Source organism: Mesoplodon bidens, assembly GCF_964165515.1.
Source record: "Mesoplodon bidens genome assembly, chromosome: 9".
Taxonomy (NCBI): Eukaryota; Metazoa; Chordata; class Mammalia; order Artiodactyla; family Ziphiidae; genus Mesoplodon; species Mesoplodon bidens.
The window spans coordinates 37,187,656-37,194,688 of record NC_138166.1 but is presented as its reverse complement, the minus strand read 5'-3'; the positions used below and the strand labels follow the sequence as shown (position 1 = coordinate 37,194,688).

General features: G+C 37.1%; 1 long non-coding RNA gene across 1 annotated transcript in view; it reads left to right on the top strand.

Moving 5' to 3' along the window:
* The window catches only part of LOC308622926, a 431,583-nt gene that overhangs the window by 69,357 nt on the left and 355,193 nt on the right, over positions 1 to 7,033 (top strand). The gene's annotated exons all lie outside the window — the stretch shown is intronic.

Here is a 7,033-nt window from a genome sequence, read left to right as displayed (position 1 = left end):
AAAGTTGCAGTGGAAAAATTGAAGCAACCATCTAGGGTAGGGTCTAAACTTGGGTGCAGTGAGCTTCTAGAAGGTCTATGATTGAGCTACTAGAGTCTCAAAAATCCCTGAATTGTATGTAAAATTTTATGTGCCTTTGTTCTCTTTTCTGGAGAAGAGAGCCCCTAGTTGCCTTAAGATTCTCCGAGGGATCTCTAGAAGTAAAGAGTTAAGAAAAAGTTAATCTGGAGGAGGCATTAGGAAAAGTTCTTTATGAGAGAGACAGAGATTAGTAGGTAGAATCTGTATCAAAAGAGAGGAATTATAACTTCACCATCTTCTTATTTTAAAGCTGCCAAATTTAGAATGAATAGGAACTGAATTTTTTTTCAAATTTCAAGTTGCTATGTATTATTGTCAGATTGTTCTGCTTAAAAATCAAAATATTTTTTTCTGTTTGACGTTGATAAATTATAAAATATATAGTAAGGGCTTCCCTGGTGGTGCAGTGGTTGAGAGTCCGCCTGCCGATGCAGGGGACACGGGTTCGTGCCCCGGTCCGGGAGGGCCCCACATGACGCGGAGCGGCTGGGCCCGTGAGCCATGGCCGCTGAGCCTGCGCGTCCGCAGCCTGTGCTCCACAATGGGAGAGGCCACAACAGTGAGAGGCCCGCGTAATGCAAAAACAACAACAACAACAACAACAAAAAAACCAAAAATATATAGTAAATATATTCTGTGACAAAGCCAATAATTTATATATTATTATCTTTGGATGAACAGTAATTTCCCCGATAAACAGAACATGAGTTAGTTATGATCCTCTAGTATCAGATGTGTGGGCAAAGCTCCTTGGGGGACACAGATGAATACGACATGGTCATGGCCCTGGAGCAGCTCACATTGCCTTCCGAAGGCAAATAACCACACGTCTACAATTAGGTGTCAAAAACACAGATAGTTAGCATTTTCTGACACAGTATTTCACTTTTCAAAAGTAATTTAACGTAAGTCATTTACTTAAATATTATGTAAAAATTCTCTATAAAAGAAAACTGGGAGTGAGATTTTACATTCTTTTTTAATATTCTTTTCCATTATGGTTTATCACAGCATATTGAATATAGTTCCCTGTGCTATATAGTAAGATCTTGTTGCTTATCTGTTCTATATATACTAGTTTGCATCTGCTAACCCCAAACTCCCACTCCATTCCTTTGTGCTCTTTCCTGGGGAAGAGGGCCCCTAAAGAATATTTTTTAAAAATGTATATATATGTATAACTGCATCACTTGCTGTACAGCTGAAATTAACACAGCATTGTAAATCAACTATACTTCAATAAGAAAATAACAGGGAGGAACAACTGTTACTTGCAGCATAATTTTTAAAGGGTCACTTTTGGTGAATGTTAGTTTATTATAATATCATTAATACACATAAAGAATAAAAGTATGAAGCCAACAAAGGAAATCTAGTTCATTAAAAGAAGAAAAATATCATTTCATTGAACTTGCCCTCTGCTTTACTGAAGACCTCACTTTACTACAGCGATAATATGATCCTTTAAATATAACTGAGCTTGACCACTGATTAAGTAATCTGGAAATTTTGCTTGCTTACCTGAACTTGTCAGTGCTCTTGCTGGAAGTGTATTCTGGATATTTCTGGTTAAAAATGGGTGTGGATTTATAGACACACACAGGCACACACACACCTGATCTACAGCCCCACCTGCATTGAAACAAGAGCACAGTGCACCTGCAAACTTAAAAAACATCCTTGTCTGAAAAATCCATGCTTCTTTCCAGTTCTCATGCTCTCACACTAAAAAAAAAAAAAAAGTGTCCTTTTTCTTTCTCTAAATTAAGATTGAGTGTCCTTATAGAATGAGGCCAAATACCACCTTTGTGCTTTTTTCTCATCTACCTTTTGCTTCCCAAGGTAATTTAATGTTTGGCTGGAGTTCAACACCCAGAAAAAAAAAAAAGAAATGGTGGCGAGAGTGGGGAAGGAACGGGTATGAATGTGGGAACTGTGTGTGCACCATTGTTCTAGATGAAAGGTCAATGAGGCTTGCAGATTAGATATAAAACAAATAGAAATTCCTCAGGTTTACTCTCTTCACAGGAATATAATCAGCAGCTAAAGAGAGCAGGTCCCCCCCTTTTTTTTTCCTGAGAGAGAGAAAAAGGAAAAGAGAGAAATAAATAAAAATGCTGTTTTAAAATTTAATATTTTTATAATTTGATGATTTCTTATAGTCTCCTTGTAAAACCCCTTACCTTACCATGCCAAAAAATAGGAAAACAGGCCATTAGAGATTATATTTATCTAATAGTTAGATTTTTTAAATTGTATACTTAATCCATGATTATGGTAAAACATTTTTAAAGTGTGGAATTGTGTCAAAATAAAAAGTAAAATTCTCTTCCCTTTCACCAGCATCACCCTTCTCTGATCACTCCACCCCCAAAGACAGACAGACAGACAAACACACACACACACACACAAGTTCTACTTCCTGGACTTAATTACTGTTAAAGTGATCTAGAGCAGGGTCATCAAATCTGGCCCACCTGTTTTCATGCAGACCAAGAGCTAATGGTTTTTACATTTTAAAATGGCTGGGTGAAAAGTAAAAAGAATCATACTCTGTGACATCTGAAAACTGTACGAAATTAAAATGTCACTGTCTGTAAATGGAAGTTACTGGATGCAGTGCAGGCATGTCCATTTCCTTGTTATTGTCTATGGTTCTTTTTGCATTCTAAGTGGAGTACTGAGACAAGGACCACATGGCCTGTGAAGTCTAAAATATTTACTCTCAGGTCTTTTATAGAAAAAGTTGGCTGATCTTTAGTTTAGGTGCTTGTTCAACAAATTTTTCCCTTCCTTCTCCCTCCTTCCCTCTCTTTATCTTTTTTTTGCTTAATTACTCACTATATTAATAAATGTACTGCTAAAGAATGGAGGTGGTGTCTGTCTTCTGACATTAAAGAGAGTATGCTTTGCTCCTAGTATTTTAACTTTGGATATAGAGCTGGTTTGATTTACCATAAGAAGGTAGCCATTGTTCCTATACTATGTCTCTTGAAAGCAGGAATGTTGGATTGTGTTCTATAAAGACAGATAAATGTATATAGGGTAGTAAATTGATATAGTAAATGTATTCATTTCATATAGTAAATTTATAGTTTTCCTGTTGAACCTTCCTTGTGATCCCAAGAGAAACCCCATGTAGCCAGGTTGTATTATTCTTTTACTGTACGACTGATTCATGTATTCATTTAATTGTGCTTTCTTCCTCCTGTAGAATTCTCAAAGGGAACCTTCCTTGGAACATGCTATTGAAATAGAATCCTTCGTGCTGAAGGTTAAGGAACTTGACCAACAATTGTAATTTTATATCCAGCACTTACAAAGCAAAGAAACAGCTGTGTAGTCATCCCTAAGTTTTCCTCTTCAAGGGAGTGGCACAGCTTTCACTTTCTTCTTGACTGGTAGTGGTTTATAGAAAAATCTTTTTCTTTTCTTTTTTTTTTTTTTACCGTCTATATTGGAGTATAATTGCTTTACAATGGTGTGTTAGTTTCTGCTTTATAACAAAGTGAATCAGTTATACATATACATATATCCCCATATCCCTCCCTCTTGCGTCTCCCTCCCACCCCCCCATCCCACCCCTCTAGGTGGTCACAAAGCACCGAGCTGATCTCCCTGTACTATGCAACTGCTTCCCACTAGCTATTTTACATTTGGTAGTATGTATAAGTCCATGCCACTCTCTCACTTCGTCCCAGCTTACCCTTCCCCCTCCCCGTGTCCTCAAGTCCATTCTCTACGTCTGTGTCTTTATTCCTGTCCTGCCCCTAGGTTCTTCATGACCATTTTTTGTTTTTACATTCCATATATATGTGTTAGCATACGGTATTTTTCTCTTTCTGACTTACTTCACTCTGTATGACAGTCTCTAGGTCCATAATCCACAGTTTCGTTTCTTTTTATGGCTGAGTAATATCCCATTGTATATATGTGCCACATCTTCTTTATCTATTCATCTGTTGATGGACACTTAGGTTGCTTCCATGTCCTGGCTATTGTAAATAGAGTTGCAATGAACATCGTGGTACATGACTCTTTTTGAATTATGGTTTTCTCAGGGTATATGCTCAGTAGTGGGATTGCTGGGTCATATGGTAGTTCTATTTTTAGTTTTTTAAGGACCTCCATCCTGTTCTCCATAGTGGCTGTACCAATTTACATTCCCACCAACAGTGTAAGAGGTTTCCCTTTTCTCCACACCCTCTACAGTATTTACTGTTTGTAGATTTTTTGATGATGGCCATTCTGACCGATGTGAAGTGATACCTCATTGTAATTTTTATTTTGTGGTTGTTGTTCGAGGTAATCATTTATTTATCTTGTTAAAAATCTACTGATCCAACAGAGACTTGACAAATCAAACAATATGCAAAACTCATACCAAGGAAACACAAAGCTAGATTTGTGATTATTTGTCCTGTTAGAAATTTTCCAGTTTGGATAGCCTGAATTTCAATATTACTTTGAGAATGTGTGGTCTACCAAACTGCTGTAGATTACTGGTCCTGTTAATTTAAGTCAAGTAGACCTAAATGTCTTTAGAAAATGACCTGGCTAGAAGTGACTGGAAGTTCCCCAAGTCCACATGTTCCTTTCTCAATTCCCAGGCACTGCCTGACTCTCTCAGCTACTAATCTGTGGGTTAGAGCAATGTCCCCAGAATGGTCCAGCCAAATGAAGTAGCACTGACTGTAATGGCTACTTACAAGTTGCACACAGGGTTAGTGCATCAAATTAGCTAGTTCCCAAGTAAGAATACGAACGAATGGGATAAACACCAAACACATTTTTTTTTTTACAGGAAATAATCCTTTTTATTTTTATTTTTTTGTGTTAGTTTCTTCTTTATAACAAAGTGAATCAGTTATACGTATACATATGTTCCCATATCTCTTCCCTCTTGCGTCTCCCTCCCTCCCACCCTCCCTATCCCACCCCTCTAGGTGGTCACAAAGCACCGAGCTGATCTCCCTGTGCTATGCGGCTGCTTCCCACTAGCTATCTATTTTACGTTTGGTAGTGTATATATGTCCATGCCACTCTCTCACTTTGTCACAGCTTACTTTTCCCCCTCCCCATATCCTCAAGTCCATTCTCTAGTAAGTCTGTGTCTTTATTCCCGTCTTGCCCCTAGCCTCATTGTAGTTTTGATTTGCATTTCTCTATTGATTAGTGATTTTGCACATCCTTTCAGATATTTGTTGGCAATCTATATATCTTCTTTGGAGAAATGTCTACGTAAGTCTTGCCCATTTTTGGATTGGGTTGTTTGTTCTCTTGGTATTGACTTGCATGAGCTGATTGTATATTTTGGAGATTAATCCTTTGTCAGTTGCTTCGTTTGCAAATACTTTCACCCATTCTGAGGATTTTCTTTTCATCTTGTTTATTGTTTCCTTTGCTGTGCAAAAGCTTTTAAGTTTCATTAATTCCCATTTGTTTATTTTTATTTCCATTTCTCTAGGAGGTGGGTCAAAAAGGATCTTGCTGTGATGTATGTCATTGAGTGTTCTGCCTATGTTTTCCTCTAAGAGTTTTATAGTGTCTGGCCTTACATTTAGGTCTTTAATCCATTTTGAATTTATTTTTGTGTGTAGTGTTAGACAGTGTTCTAATTTCATTCTGTTTACATGTAGCTGTCCAGAACCACTGTTTTCCCAGAACCAGTTATTGAAGAGGCTGTCTTTTCTCCATTGTATATTCTTGCCTCCTTTATCAAAGATAAGGTGACCATATGTGGGTGGGTTTATCTCTGGGCTTTCTATCCTGTTCCATTGATCTATATTTCTGTTTTTGTGCCAGTACCGTACTGTCCTGATTACTGCAGCTTTGTAGTATAGTCTGAAGACAGGGAGCCTGATTCCTCCAGGTCCATTTTTCTTTCTCAAGATTGCTTTGGCTATTCGGGGTATTTTGTGTTTCCATACAAATTGTGAATATTTTTGCTCTAGTTCTGTGAAAAATGCCATTGGTAGTGTGATAAGGATTGCTTTTAATCATTGATTGCTTTGTGTAGTATAGTCATTTTCACAATGTTCATTTTTACAATCCAAGAACATGGTATATCTCTCCATCTGTTTGTATCATCTTTAATTTCTTTCATCAGTGTCTTATAGTTTTCTGCATGAAGGTTTTTGTTTCCTTAGTTAGGTTTATTCCTAGGTATTTTATTCTTTTTGTTGCAGTCATTAGTGTATAGCAATGCAGGAGATTTCTGTACATTAATTTTGTATACTGCTACATTACCAAATTCATTGATTAGCTCTATTAGTGTTCTGTTAGCATCTTTAGGATTCTGTATGTATAGTATCATGTCATTTGCAAACAGTGACTATTTTACTTCTTTTCTAATTTGGATTCCTTTTATTTCTTTTTCTTCTCTGATTGCTGTGGCTAAAACTTCCAAAACTATGTTGAATAATAGCTGTGAGAGTGGGCAACGTTGTCTTGTTCCTGATCTTAGTGGAAATGGTTTCAGTTTTGCACCATTGAGAACGATGTTGTCTGTGGGTTTGTCATATATGGCTTTTATTATGTTGAGGTAAGTTCCCTCTGTGCCTACTTTCTGGAGGGTTTTTATCATAAATGGATGTTGAATTTTGTCAAAAGCTTTTTCTGCATCTATTGAGATGATCATATGGTTTTCCTCCTTCAATGTGTTAATATGGTTTATCGCAGTGATTGATTTTGATATATTGAAGAATCCTTGCATTCCTGGGATAAACCCCACTTGATCATGGTGTATGATCCTTTTAATGTGTTGTTGGATTCTGTTTGCTAGTATTTTGTTGAGGATTTTTGAATCTATGTTCATCAGTGATATTGGCCTGTAGTTTTCTTTTTTTGTGACATCTTTGTCTGGCTTTGGTATCAGGGTGATGGTGGCCACGTAGAATGAGTTTGGGAGTGTTCCTCCCTCTGCTATATTGTGGAAGAGTTTGAGAAGGAT